The sequence below is a fragment of the Aphelocoma coerulescens genome, chromosome 4 (genome assembly GCF_041296385.1).
Source record: "Aphelocoma coerulescens isolate FSJ_1873_10779 chromosome 4, UR_Acoe_1.0, whole genome shotgun sequence".
Classification (NCBI taxonomy): domain Eukaryota; kingdom Metazoa; phylum Chordata; class Aves; order Passeriformes; family Corvidae; genus Aphelocoma; species Aphelocoma coerulescens.
In genome coordinates, this window is record NC_091017.1 from 26,131,214 (window position 1) to 26,145,440 (window position 14,227).

The 14,227-nt window shown below is 47.9% G+C and overlaps 1 long non-coding RNA gene across 2 annotated transcripts; it reads right to left on the minus strand.

The window, feature by feature from the left end:
• Positions 1 to 7,316: 7,316 nt before the first annotated feature.
• LOC138109559 (uncharacterized) lies at positions 7,317 to 13,487 on the minus strand. Of its 2 annotated transcripts, XR_011150577.1 has the most exons (3): positions 13,359 to 13,487; positions 8,521 to 8,601; positions 7,317 to 7,489 (listed from the first exon to the last, which is right to left on the minus strand). It is a non-coding gene; the product is annotated as an uncharacterized lncRNA (long non-coding RNA). The 2 variants fall into 2 exon arrangements; XR_011150578.1 differs by lacking the exons at positions 7,317 to 7,489; positions 8,521 to 8,601 and adding an exon at positions 10,943 to 12,043.
• Between the last annotated feature and the right edge of the window lie 740 nt (positions 13,488 to 14,227).

A 14,227-nucleotide genomic window follows, 5' to 3' on the forward strand; every position in this document is an offset into this window, starting at 1 on the left:
GCGGCTTAGCCACTTGGATGCCCAGAGAGGCTCCTAGCTCGGTTCCGTATGGACCTGGATCTAACTTCTTAGCCGGCGTAGCGCCGGGCGTGCCTGCCCCGGGACTCCCTGGGTGTGGTCCGCTGCCCTCCCTGGCGCTGGACTGTTCTGCGCAGTCGCAGAACCGAGCCATCGACCTCTTAGTGCAGCATTTGCCTTTGCTGATGGAGCTGCCAAACTTATCCCGAAGGATGGAGGAACTCCTCACCCTGTTAGAGCGGCGAATGCCCGAACCAGCGCCGCCCGCGCCCCCCCCGCCATCCGCGGGAGACGCGGCTCCGAGCCGAGAAACGGCGCGGCCGGCGGCGAACCCGGCAGCGGCGCAGCCGCGGCAAAACCCGGCAGCGGCAGCGGCTGCGGAGACGTGTTGGAGAATGGATTTATTGGGATCAATAAAGGAGCTGTGCAAGCTATTGAGCTGGAGGGTTTTTGGGCCTGTGTGTATGAGACACTTTCTGTGGGAAAGTCTCTGTGAAAAGCAAAACAGTTCCAGCCTGAGAAATTTCAGGGAGTAACGTACTTGCAGGTGTGATATCTAGGAGTATAAGGGAGGCAAGGGCAAGATTCCTTTGAACATAACAAGATTGTGGAAGACTGCCAATGTAGCCTGATTGTGTAGAAATAGAAAAATATCCTGATAAGTAAGCCCCTTAGAAGCTAACAAGCTGGTATACTATTTAAGTGCCTCGAGACTGCTAATAAATCGGAGTTTAGTTTTCAACCATATTGGCTGCTGTCTGTTCTTCTCCCCCCGCCGGGGATCCGAGCTCCCCGTACCGCCGCGGCTTCCGACCTCTGGCTTCTTACAGAGACGCGGCCAGAGACGGCGGCTGCGGAGCAGCGGGCAGGGGCAGCGGCACCCAGAGCGACCCCCGAGAGCGGGCCAGCGGCAGCAGCGCAGGGCGCGGCTGGGGAGCGCGAAACAGCAGCGGCAGCGGCGACCGCGCCGAACGCAGCTGCTGTGCCAGAGGCGGCGGCGCCGAGAGCGGCTGTAGCCTCAGAGACGGCGACAGCGGTTCCAGTACCAGTTCGGTCGGGGCTGGCCGAGACGGCCTCCCGTATAGAAACTGGTGCAAAAACTGCCGCGCAGCCAGCTGCAGTCTGTCCTGTCTGTTGTGCCTCTAGCGAACTTAGCCAAAGTGCCCCTCCACGTAAATTTCTGTTCACTCCCAGCACCCCAAAGTTGCCTTTGCCTGATGATTCCTCGTCAGGCAGTGAGGCAGATGAGGTGCTGGCCCCAGGTCGTCAGGCGGCTGTAGCCGCGCGGCGAAGAAAAAGGCTGCGCCGGTCTCGCCCCTGGACCTTTCAGGACTGCACAGTAACAGTGCGTCCGACGCATTATAATCGCTTCTTAGAGTCCCTTAAGATGCGAGCATTGGAGGAGGGTGACTGGAGGTCATTAAAAATCCTTGGAATGCCATATAGATCTGCGGATTCTGGGGGTAACCGGGGAGCTGTTACACTCCATCCACAGGCGGTGCCAGAAGTTCAGGATGGTAGTGCTTCCCCTAAAGGGGAGATCCAAGCTTTCCCAGTGTATAAGGCTCTCCCAGATTCAGGGGAGCATGACAAGCATGAGGTAATTGCCTGGAAAGTTGCCCAGGACCTCCAGTCCAAGGTGGCACAATATGGACTAGGTTCTGCTGAGGTTATGCAGATAGTAAGGGTGATAAATACGGATTTGCTTTCTCCATTTGATATCAGACACTTAGGTCAAATTCTATTTCAACCTGTACAATTGACAGTTTTTGAGAAAACCTGGAGAAAGCTGGCCGGCAAGACTGCATTAGCAAATATGCAGCTCCCTGCTGCTGATCCTAGACAGACAGCAGGAGTGGATGCTTTGATGGGGACTGGTCCCTTCTCTGATCCCAGTCTACAGGGTAATTTGCCCTCTAGCATCCTGCAGCAAGCTCAACAGGTCGGCATGGCTGCCCTGTTGAAAACCATAGAGTTGTCTGCGCCCAGAAAGCGATATACTGAAATAGTTCAAGGCAAATCAGAGTCATTCCTCTCTTTTGTAGAGAAAGTCGCTGCTTCTCTTGAGAAGCAGGTTGAGGATGACGGGTTAAGACAGATGTTGTTAAGGCAGTTAGTGAGGGATAACGCAAACGAGGAGTGCAGAAAAATCATAGATGCCTTACCAGGGGACCCTGAGGTAACAGACATGGTCGAAGCCTGTGCTAAGGTGGGATCTGGGAACCAGAAAAGGTCTGCTTTGGCTGCTTTCCTGCAGCCTGTTCACGCATCTTCTGGTCGTGAACCAAAGCCACCAAAACAGGTGAAGAGACGGAAGCGGCCTAAGCCGAGCCAAAAAGAGAACACACCGATCCCCCAGTGCAAGAGGTGTGGCAGGCCAGGCCATTGTACGGGCTACTGTAGATCCCGGACTCATGCCGATGGTCGGCCTTTGTCGGGAAACTTCCACCGGGGTGCAAGGAGGGGGAATTGCTCTCCGATGCAGTCGCTCCCCCAGAGAGTGGCACAGGTACAGGCACAGGCCTACCCAGCCACCCTAGAGACAGCACCCAGGGATCAGACGGCACCCACGGATCAGACGGGTTTGACGTCCACACCGCAGCCACAGTCGTCTTAGACTCTAGCGGTATTTATAAGGTTCCCTTGGATGCATATGGACCCTTAGCCCAGGGATCCAGTGCGATGCTGGTGGGAAAATCTGATGTTGCCCATCAAGGAATCTTAGTGCACTCAGGAGTTATTGATTCTGACTTTAAAGGTCAGATTTGCGCTATGGTCTCCATGCAAAACCCCCCTGTAACTATTCCTGAAAAGACCTGCCTTGCTAAATTAGTGCCTTTTAAGTCTTGTGTCCCCAGGGTAGAACAAATTCAGGAAGATAACGGCAGTGGATCTACGGGACTTCCACAGGCCCTCTGGACTGCAGACATCTCTGACCAAAGGCCACAGATGACACGTACCCTGGTCCTGCCAGGCGCCCAACCACCCCGGATTCAGCTTCGAGGTTTGATTGATATGGGTGCTGATGTAACTATCATCTCCTTCTCTGCGTGGCCTCCCTCATGGCCTTTAGCCCCGGTGGGATCGGCCATCGCAGGATTAGGAGGAACCACACAGAGCTATTTAAGTGAACGGCCTGTGGTGGTGAAGGATTCAGAGGGACACACAGCTACAATTAGGCCTTATGTTGCTACCACTTCCTGTAACCTTTGGGGACGGGATGTGTTGGCAGCTTGGGGCGTACGGATTGGGACAAACTTTAGCAGGGGTCACTGTGTGTAAGGGCGCACAGTATCCTACACTGCCTTTGTGGTGGTTCATTAACACACCAATCCGAGTCAGACTCTGCTCAGTTAGTTGAATTAAGGGCTGTTACCATGGCTTTTCAGCGATTCTCACAGGAACCTTTGAATTTGGTTACTGACTCTGCTTATGTAGCAGATATCACCCAACGCTTAGATTGTTCCCTTCTGAAGGAGGTGAATAATGCGGCTCTGTTTTCGCTGTTGCAAACCTTGTGGTCTGCAATTCAGGCTCGAGTGCATCCGTATTACATTCTGCACATTCGAAGCCACACCAATTTACCAGGTTTTCTAACGGAAGGCAATGCCAGGGCTGACATGCTGGCAAACCCTGCATGGGTAGGGCCTCAGCCTGACAAAATTGCACAAGCCAAGGCATCGCACGGTTTCTTCCATCAAAGTGCACATACCCTGCAGAAGCAGTTTCATTTAACGCCAACCGAGGCGCGCGACATTGTCAGCGCTTGTGCTGACTGTCACGGACTCGCTGCGCCTTTGCCAGCGGGGGTAAACCCCAGAGGGCTAAAAGCCTTGCAGATTTGGCAAACGGATGTAACTCACGTCCCAGAATTTGGTCGGCTGAAATATGTGCACGTGTCTATTGACACTTTCTCCTCAGCTATGTGGGCTACTGCTCACACTGGAGAGAAGAGCCGTGATGTCATTGCCCATTGGAAATTGGCTTTCTCAGTCCTGGGCGTGCCAGCTTCTGTGAAAACCGATAATGGTCCTGCCTACGCCTCCGAGAAGACACGGCAGTTTTTACACCTATGGGGTGTAGACCATACCTTTGGTATCCCACATTCTCCTACTGGCCAAGCCATTGTTGAATGTGCTCATGGTACCTTGAAGCATGTTTTGGACAAACAGAAAAGGGGAATGCATGGAGAAACCCCACAGAGCCGACTAGCAAAAGCTTTGTATACAATTAATCACCTTACAGTACCACAAAATTCAAATAATCCTGTTATTCTGAATCATTTTTTCTCATTGCAGTCTGCAGGTGACAGACAACTGCCCCGGGCAAAAGTCTGGGTGCGGAATTTACTCACTAACCAGTGGGAAGGCCCACATGAGCTTATCGTCTGGGGTCGTGGGTATGCTTGCGTTTCCACAGATACTGGGATACGGTGGCTACCTGCAAAATGCGTTCGCCCTGACCTACGGCACCAGAGGCAGAACAGGCAACCTCTGAATGATGACCAGAACGCCAATCATCCAAATGGCGACCAGAATGTAGAGCATCAGCCTAATGACTCTTCTGATGATGACCAGGATGTCAACCATCAGGCAGATGGTCCTTCCACAAGCAGAGACTGAACTTTAAATTTCTTGTTATGGAGTCAGATAGTTAAAGCCTTAAGGACATATTTAGAATTAATAACTGATGTAGATTTCTATTTGGCATTAATAGTAGAGTTGTTATCTTATAAAACAAAAAGGGGGAACTGTAGATACAAAAATGCTGCTAGCGAGGATTTTCTTGTTATTTTCTAAGTCCGTGAGAGACTTTTCTCTCTCACAGAAGAGGTAGCAGGGAATGTAAACAACCCAGACACCTGCAACCTTGAAAAGTCTTGTTTATGGTATAGTAGAAAAATATTTTGACAATGGATGTTTTAGGATTTTAGCCAATCACCCCCAAGGGGTGGCTGGCCCTTTGTCCAATTAGGCTATGAAGAAAAAAGTCTATAAAAGAGTTTGTAAAATAATTAAATAAATCAATCTTGCTGCACAACTCCTGCCTGCTGGATCTTCTCCTCCTCCTCCTCCCTATGGCTGCGGGACACGGTGCTATACCGTAGGAACCAGGCCTGCGGTAATACTCCGGGAAAAGTTTTAATATGGATGAAGAACAGACAGTAAAAATGGTATAAAAAGGACTCACCTCTAGCATCAGGTGTGCTCTTGGCAGAGCGCCAAGGCACCCAGCCATTACCCCTTTGCTTTACTTTATGTGTCTCTTATTGCCTTTATATTAAACCCTTTAAATTCTCACAGGAGAGTGAACCTCGTTTTTCACAGGAGGGCAGAAGGCGAGGCCAAACACTGGCACTCGTGTTTGGATGGGAGCAGCGAGGTTCTGCCCAGCCCACCTTAGCACTGGTGGTATTATGGAGAGTGTCCCCTCTTTCCTTATCACTCCAATGAGTGCACAGGCCAACACACTGCCAAGCCCCAGCAGATTTCACTGCTGTATGAAGCTGTTCTGCACCAGAGAGGTCGGGGCCTGGGAAGTGGTGGGCTTTGCCAGACAGGGGGATCCCATGCAGGCCCAAGCAGGTCACATGCAAACACCAGGCAATCACAGAGCATCGCACACAGATCTCTGCATTTTGTGGAAGCCACAAGGCCTGGAAAATGTCTCTGTGTCTTGGGAACCCTGCTCAAAGCCCCTGACTATGGCATTGGTGGGGTTCCTGTATCTGGTAAGGGAGGAGATCTTACCTACAGTGCAGACAGCTTCAAGAAAGCCATTTTGTTAAACATCCCACTGCTGAATAGCAGTGCTTTAAGGAGACCCCCAGAAATGGAAGACACAATAGATTTGTCTTCCAGAGGCTAAAATAAGTGTTATGGTAAAAGTGTCTGACAAGACCTGACAGCACTTTAAAGGGCTGTCATTTCAGTGTCCCACAGCTGACAGCTCTGTCATTCAGCTCTCAAACATTACCACATATGATAACCCACATCGCTTTCACTTATGGATTAAAAAGGTACAAGTACTGTAATACTATGTCCTTAGTGCCCTAAGAATTTCTTAAGGTAAGACAGATGCAAGATGAGCTTTGCATTTTTACTTGGTTCATGTTCTGCATGGGATGCTCCCTGGCAACTGGTCCCAGAAGGATTTAGGACCTTTTGTAAAACCATCTCTGCCACATAGTGGGTACTGCTGGGACAGCACCTGGCAACATCCCCTCTCCATTGGCAAATTCCTTTTTTTTTCTTTTTTATGGTAAAAGTTGCAAAGGCCTGAAACTACTCAAGGTTATCCAAAGCCTGGATGGGGCAGTGTTAATTAAAGGTGGGTGTGAGCCCTCAGGCCTCCCTGGGAACACATCTTGGCACGAGGCTGAGTGGTTCAGGGGATGCTGCAGCTCTCAAGAGCTGGCAGTGCACTGTCAGCCCCAGTGCAGCTCTGCATCACAAGTCCACAGCACAAGCCCAGCCCTACAAGCAAACACCAAGGTGTGTCTGGCCTCATCCCCTGCCCTGGATGTACAGGGGGGGAAAGCAGTGCAATGTAAAAATCCAGGCTGCATGGAAACCTCCATCACAAAATAAAATCTAAATATTTTAAGGTTGTGTCAGTTTCCCTGATATTATCAAGGGTCCTCTGAGTTTCCTGCTGCCAAATTATCTTTATAATGAATTAGACTGTAGTTCTGCCTCACCAGAAGAAAGGTGTGGATCCACACCTCAGGGAGCAGAGTTTTTCACTGGACAGTAAAATATATAAAGAATACTAACTCTAAATGCAATTATCCTTAGGGTATTCCCAAAGGCAGTAAAGCATCTGTGATTCTCCAGCTCTGTGAAATTTATCACTACCAGGTATGTCAACACATACTCTTCAGCAATCAACAAGACCTGTTTGGGGAAAGACTTAAGTGCAGGCAGAATAAGCATCTTCCAGTGTTATACATCTTAACTGGGACTTCCTGAAAACACAACGTCATCAAGCTAGACATTTTGAACCAGGCACCACCATGTTTTCAAACCCATTTCCAAGCAGCTGTTTTCTCTCAGTCACAAGTTGGAGATCAGGGCACCCCTGCTAGCTGTGAGCTTTGCCTCACCCCAGTAAACAAGGACTCACTACCTTTCTTTCACACTTGAGGCACCGGGAAGGAAAGGCACAACACCTTCCCCCCAAGCCTCCCTTAGTGTTGTGGATAATTGCCATCTGCTTTCCAGTTTGCTCATGATTAGGCAGGGGGATCAGATAAAAACCCACTGCATGCCACACAAGGAGTCTGGAAAACACCTACCTGTGACAGGTTACTAATACTAATTGGCTGCGACTGTGAAGGTGGCACCTCTGCAGTTGTGGACCCCCCAGTTCATTCTTCTCTGCTCCACCAAGTGCCCTGGTGCATGTCCTGTGGCTCTTCTAGAAGAGCATTAAGATGGAGGGGCTGCTGAGTTGAAACCCAGAGAAAGCCCTGGGCATGGGGAGAAGGAAACAAGACCTTCAGTAAAGATAAACAAACTGTACTTCTTTTTCTCCAATCGTACTATGCTTGCCTTCAATATGGGGTTAATAAGAGGATTGAAGTATAGTCACAGTATGACCCAAAATGAGTTCACAAAAGGAATTGAATTATCCCTTAGGAAAAGAAAAATGTCTGGGCACTGTTTGGAAACTAAAAGCAAAATTATCCTCTGTAGCTGGGGTACAGCAGCAGGTGGCTATGATAGAAACAAGGGGACCCCCAGATGCACACTTTTAATCTTGTCTGCTCAGGGAAGGATTGGTAGATTTTGGGAGAAGAGCCTCTCAGAGGTGGAAAGTGTTTTCTCAGAGTTCAGAAAAAATAAATGAATTGCGATGACAGCCTCTACCTGTTGCTACCACACATCCAATACTTCTCCAGTTCCCCATAAAACAGCCATTTAATTAAGGAGTCAGCTTGACAAAATTAGAATAAACTCTGCTGGAGCTCATTGATGACCAGATCCTTTTTACTGCCAGTTTTCCTCCAAAATGAATAGCAGGCTATCATAGACTCCATCATAGATGACTTTTGCCTGGCTCTCCTATTTGCCACTCACATCAGTATGGCTGACTGCCTTAAAAACAGCAAAATCAGCCAATTTTCCCCCTTTCCCATATGACTCATCCAGCACAACACTGATTGGTACTCATTTGTTTCCCAAAATGCCTATGTGATTGTGTCCAAGTTAGCAGCAGCAGCATTTTTATGAAGCACTTTTAGCAAAATGTCAGTGGCTTTGCCCAAGCTCTGATAAATATCTGCTTAAGATGAACTGAATCCAGCAGGGACTTTACCCCAAAGTCTCAATTCAGCAACACAGCTAAGTCCACACTTAAATTATTTTCTATTAAATTATTTTGCAAAGTGGGATGAACAAATGAGTCAGGGCCTTGAGTCTCTGGCATGTTCAGCAGTTCCCAGGCTGTTTGCCCAAAGCTTACTGACAAAACAGCAGTAACAACTGTAACAGAACTCACCTTTTCAGTGATGAGGAGAAAACCCAGTTGCACACATCCTCCTTCTTATATGAGGTGGGAACCAGACCAGTAAGTAGTTTCCTGTACCCATTGAAAGATAAGATTTGGGATAATTTTCCCCCTATGTATATAATGGATGAAAAACTGTAGCATGAAAAGCCTTTTGTAGATGCTCCAATGTTTAGAAAAAGCTGGCTAAAATGAATTCTCATCATCCAAAGGATGAGTGCTCAGCAGAGAGACGGAAGAAAGGTTCCAGTGCCACTGAGGACTGGCACAGCATTGCCAGCCCAGCTGGTCCTTTCCTGACCACCTTTACACCTGGCTGTACGAGGGGAATGAGTTTTGTGAATAAAACGCATGTTCACAACCTGTCAAGGATGCAGTCTGGTGCTCCATAAGTCCCATTTAATAGCTAATAAAATTCAAACCAAAAACCAGAATCCTGTTGGATAAGTAAATACGAAGCCACTGTGATGTGTTTCCATGCAAACTTTGCTGGAGCGGTGACAAGTTGCCACTCAAAGACCCTGAAGATCCCTTGGTTTCTTGCCTGTATACAACGATGGCACCTGCCTTTGCCATCCTCATTCACATATAGAAATTACCTGCCTGGAAGTTGGCAAGCACTCATTTACCCAGCAATCCCAGCTGATCACTACCTTATAAATGGGCAGCTCAGATAGTGCAAAATTTCTTTTCAGGTATTTCTTCTGTATTCACCTTGGCTCCTGAGGATGGGAATTTTGTGTATGTCTCTCTCTGCCTCACCACCACTGCTGTAGCACCCAGGTGTCTTGGCCAAATAGCAAGACCACACTGCAGCAGATGAGCAGAGCTAAATCTATCGTCCATTTGTCCTAAAGCTTGCTGGAAACTCCTCTTAAAGCTTTCTTGATCTAACTTGCTGAGACAAAACAACCAAGGCAACTCCCATCTCCATAACATCAACACTAAACTGAGCCAGTCCTGGCAGGTAGCAGGTCTGAGCAGTAACCTGGGGACTTCAGGCACTGCCCTGATTCAACCAGACAAAATAACACAGCCCTGATAGGCTTTAAGCATCTTAAAACCAGCAGTCACATAAACCTCAGAGTTCACTGATACATCTACTGGCATCCTGTTACCTCTTACATAACAGCAAGGGCAGTTTTCAGTGTAGCAGATGCACAGCATGAATCGGGGGCGGGGGGGGCAGCAGCACCTGTGAATGAGATACACACCCTACATCATAGTGCAGGAACTATTATTGTATTTCCTAATTCCCAGCTGCGTACACTCCTCTGCTCCAGAAGCCGTGGACACCAGCCACGGCTGCCTCAGGCCTTGCAAAAGTAACACACCCAATTTTCCGGTTTGCTCTGACCACCGTTTGCATCCCTGTGGCAAAAGACAACAGGTTGGGGTTTTTTTTTGCTTGATGCAGGAAAACACTGGCCTGAGGAAACCCTTTAGAGTTCCCTTTCCTCTTGCATTTGTTCAGCATAGAGGCACAGGGTACTTATGTTGGTGAGAGCAGGGAAAACCAGATTTGGGCAGAGGGGAAGACAGCAAGAGACTACAAATTTTCTAAGCCTCAGCAGAAGCATCATGTGGTTACAATGACTCTTCCCTCAGTAAAGGCAAGTGGCAAATGTCTTTTGACTATCTACCTTTGAATAAAGGTGCTGCAAGAGGAGGCCTGTGCTTGTGTCTGCTCTCTAAATAAACCAGCCTGAATGTATAGTTTACATTGCAGGGTCACAGAGCATGGGCTTTTCCCAGATGAGGGCATTTTATTAACTAAAGAAATGCCATGAGACCAACAGTAATCCACCCAGGATGCCTGGAGCAAACTCTTCTTTTGTAAATGGATAAGGAAGTTACAGGTGCTTTAATGCCCACAGCTATAGAGAGAGCACCTGGTTGCCTGTGGCCCAGGCATTCTGGTACCAGAAATCTGGGATGTGTCTGTAAAACTGATACAGCAGTGGCTGAAACTGCAAACAGACTTTGGGCACAAAGGAGACACAGGAGAGGGTACCCCAACAAGTCCCCTCTGAAGTCTGAAACTCAGGGAACTGTAAAGGCTGTTCTGACCATTCAGGTACTCATCTTTCAGTGCAAGTAATCTGTTCACACACAACAGCTATCAGAGGCACCAGGAACAGATACATCCATAGGTCCTTTCTCCCTCACAGGTACACCTGGCTGAAGGACCTCTGCTGAGAGGCAGGGACCCTGCTGATGTCACATTTCATTACTTGGATCTCCTGGTCACCTCTTTCAGCCTGGTTTTCCTCCTCCAATCCCATTAACCAGCCCACTGCCATACCTAAGAGAAGTCTCTAAAGCCATAGCATGGCAGGATGTCATTTTGAGAAGAAAAAGCAGCGTGAAGGCCCAGTTTCTTGAACTGCTCTACCAGCAGGTTGCAGGGTAGATGCTCCTGCACAGGGAAGCCCTTTAAGAACATTACCTCATCTTTAGGACAATGAGTAGGGGATGAGTGCAGTGAATGTTGGAATTTCAGGAGAGTTTTTCTCTGCTTGATGTTCTGTTTGCCAAAAGAGAGGTGATGGGTGGTTCCTACCTTGGCAATGTATTGTTTCTGTCTTGTGAGCAAATCTCTCTTCTTTCCTTCTTTCTGATGGGCAAGGGCCATCGTGTCCTGCCCTCTCCAGAGGATGAGGAAATGAATTCAGTGTGAGAAGGTAGCTGAAGGGCCACCTCATCCTGGTAGCCAGCTCAAACAACAGGATTTGTTTCTCACTTCATGGCATGAGGGTGCCTCATGCTGGTTTCTGCTCTCCAGTTCTGAGCAGGCTAATGTACTTCAAACTGAAGTAGGCTCCTCCAAGCTTCGCATGGCTCTGATTACATAGCCTCTGCAATCTTGAGTAATTATTATTGCCAAGGGCTCCTCAGAGTTCAGCACGAGGACTGCCAAAATTGCAGTGCTGCAGAGGAGTCCCCTCCCTCAAAACTCTTTCTGACCCCAAGTGCTGCTGGGAGAGTTGGGAAGGGAAGATCAGCTCAAAATAAGAAGGCTGGATAAAGAAAGAAGGCCTTTCTTCAGTTTCAAGGGTGCAGCACTAACACACCATTTTTTCGTGTTGCTTGCAGCACATCTCAACTCCACTGTTCATGAAGCAGCTTGACAAGGGAGGAGTTGTTGTCCCCACTGGCTGGGACTATGAAGCACGTCCTTGGTAGTGAGCAGGATTTCACACTGCAGACACCCTCTGTTGAAAACTAAAAGTGTAGTCTCAAGGGTCAACACAGACAAGTTCATTTCTTGAATCTAAGGGTAGGGCTATGCCAGCAAGCATAGAAATGAGGGTGGCAGAGGAGGCTAACAATTCATGGCAGTGCAAAGATCCAGCCCCTGCCAATGATATCCCACTTGAAGACACTGCTTGACACTAAAACCTACTTGCACTGGGGGCTGGGGTGGGGAGTGGGCACAGGATATTTTCCCATAGCTTGAACCACAGCTCAGCTATGACTCTTTTGCAGCAGCTCAGGAGAAAAAGGAGAATTGCTGGATATTTCAAAAAAATTGAAGAGAGAAGACAAAAAAAATCAGACACTGGTTTGGGGACAAAACCATTAGCTTGAGCTGTCAAAGAAGAACAGAGAAACCAACAGGGAGGCTCTGGAAAAAGCCAACAGAGGAAAGGTCAAAATACTGATGCTCTGCAGTGGAGCTAAGGGATGGATGCCCAGGGCAAAGCCACAGACATGCCTCAAGGCCAGAAGGCTTAATCCCTCTGCCACAGGAGCCGCCTTACACTTAGTCCTGTCCCTGAGCAGTGACAGGGAAAACTGCAGGGTCAGGAATGCCCCTCTCGCGAAGGGCATTCCTCTGATGCTGCCCCTCCATTCAGTGTCACTCCATGCCTACGGAAGCACCACTGCAGGAGTCTGCAGAGCCCTCCCACTGCCTGCGTCCTCCACTGCCCTCCGCACAGCATGCTGGAGCTAACTCGCCTTTGAACTGCACTTTGTTGAGCTGTGCTTCAGCAAATTAAACTATTTATTAGTCCAGGCTTAATGAAGCCATTCACCACTCAAAAGGTTCACCTGGAAAGCCCACAGCGTTACTCTTGTGGTGGGGAGGCTGTAGTCAGTGCTGAGAGCATCCCTGTGCAAGACCCAAAACACAAGCAGTGGCTGTGCCACTGCAGGCAGGGTTGCCACTGTCCTGGGTGCAATGCTCAGGCCCCATAGACATATTTGGGTTCTTCTGGTTGACTGGGGTTTTCTACAGGGTTCTTTCCTGAAAGTCTTTAGGCAGCCTGATGATTTGTAAATATTTTTCCACTGAGAGCCATTGGGGTAGATGGGTGGCCAGAATAGCTCCAAAAGAATAAAAAATACTAGTCCATGGCTCATTAAACTAACATTGCTGCTCATCTGGAGCACAGGAAACTGCTCCTCCAGACCAGGAAGAGAAAAATCCTCATTTTAAGCACCAAAAGGCTTTCCATGTTTTTTTTCTGGAATAACTGCAGCCACTAAGGAGTAAATTCACTTCCAGGAGAAAACACTCAGGAGCCCACAGGGATTCACAACTGCATTATAGGGAAACAAGTGCCTCAAAAATTTACAGGTTTTTAGGAAAGTAAATGTTTGTTTTGCCTCTCTCTTGAAGAGAGAGAGAGAGAGAGATAAAAAAAAAAAAAACCAAACATTCAGGCAAACAAGTCTATTAATATTTACATAGAACATAGGCATATATTTGCTCCATAATGTGTTAGCTAGAGAACAAACCATCTGCAGCCCTCCACCCAAAAAAAAAAAAAAAAGGACTCCCAGGTGCGAGTACCAAAAAGTCCTGCTAAAAGCCTCCTGACCTGGTACAGCTCCAGACCAAGAAGGAAAGAACAGAACCACCCTACCACTACTCCCTTGGAAATGGTTCATATTAGCAGTGGGGGCTTTGCTCCTCCCTGAAGCCACCTGTGGACAACTCCCATCAGAGCCAGCTGGTGCAGCTCACCTAATCACAAGGCTGGGTTTTTCCCCTTTATTTGAAAAACAGCTTGATTGGGCTCCACGTGGAGCATCGTGCTCCTGTTACTTATGTTATGGTTTTAAAGGCAGTCACAGTGATTCACCTGTGAATGATGTTTACTGTGTCCCAGTAGTCTGCCAAGGTTTCTGTGCATGACCTTGATCCCAAGAACAGAAGTGACAGGTAAAAATGCCCAAGGAAGAAAAACGGAGAGGTTTTCTTATTTTCAAAATATTTTTTTATTGTTTTTAAATAAAGTTTCTGCTTAAGCCAAGGGAAAATCTGAATTTGTGGCCTGTCCACTCACCTGTGTACGGCAGCAGCCCTGGCCCCTTTGTGCACCACTGGGCTCAGGACATGTGGCTAGCTGCAATGAAACACAAGATTCAGGAGACCTTGTTTACTTTCTGCCTTCCTCAAAAATTATTACTGATATTTTGTGGAGTTGGTTGAAGTATTTAAGAGATTGAAGGCATTGACCATGATTTCTGACAGTAGATTCAAAGCAGGTTATAGTCTCTCTCTGTGAAGTTTTGCACTGCTGAATTAGATCAAATGCTGATGCCCTTGGGGGCAATAAAAATAATTCCAGCTTGTGACAGAAAATGAATTATAATTCAGAATAATTCTTAGTAGAAATCATATATTGTTTAATTACAGCCATAACGGCTATTTGATTTTGAGATAAGAAGTGGTTACCATAGTGAC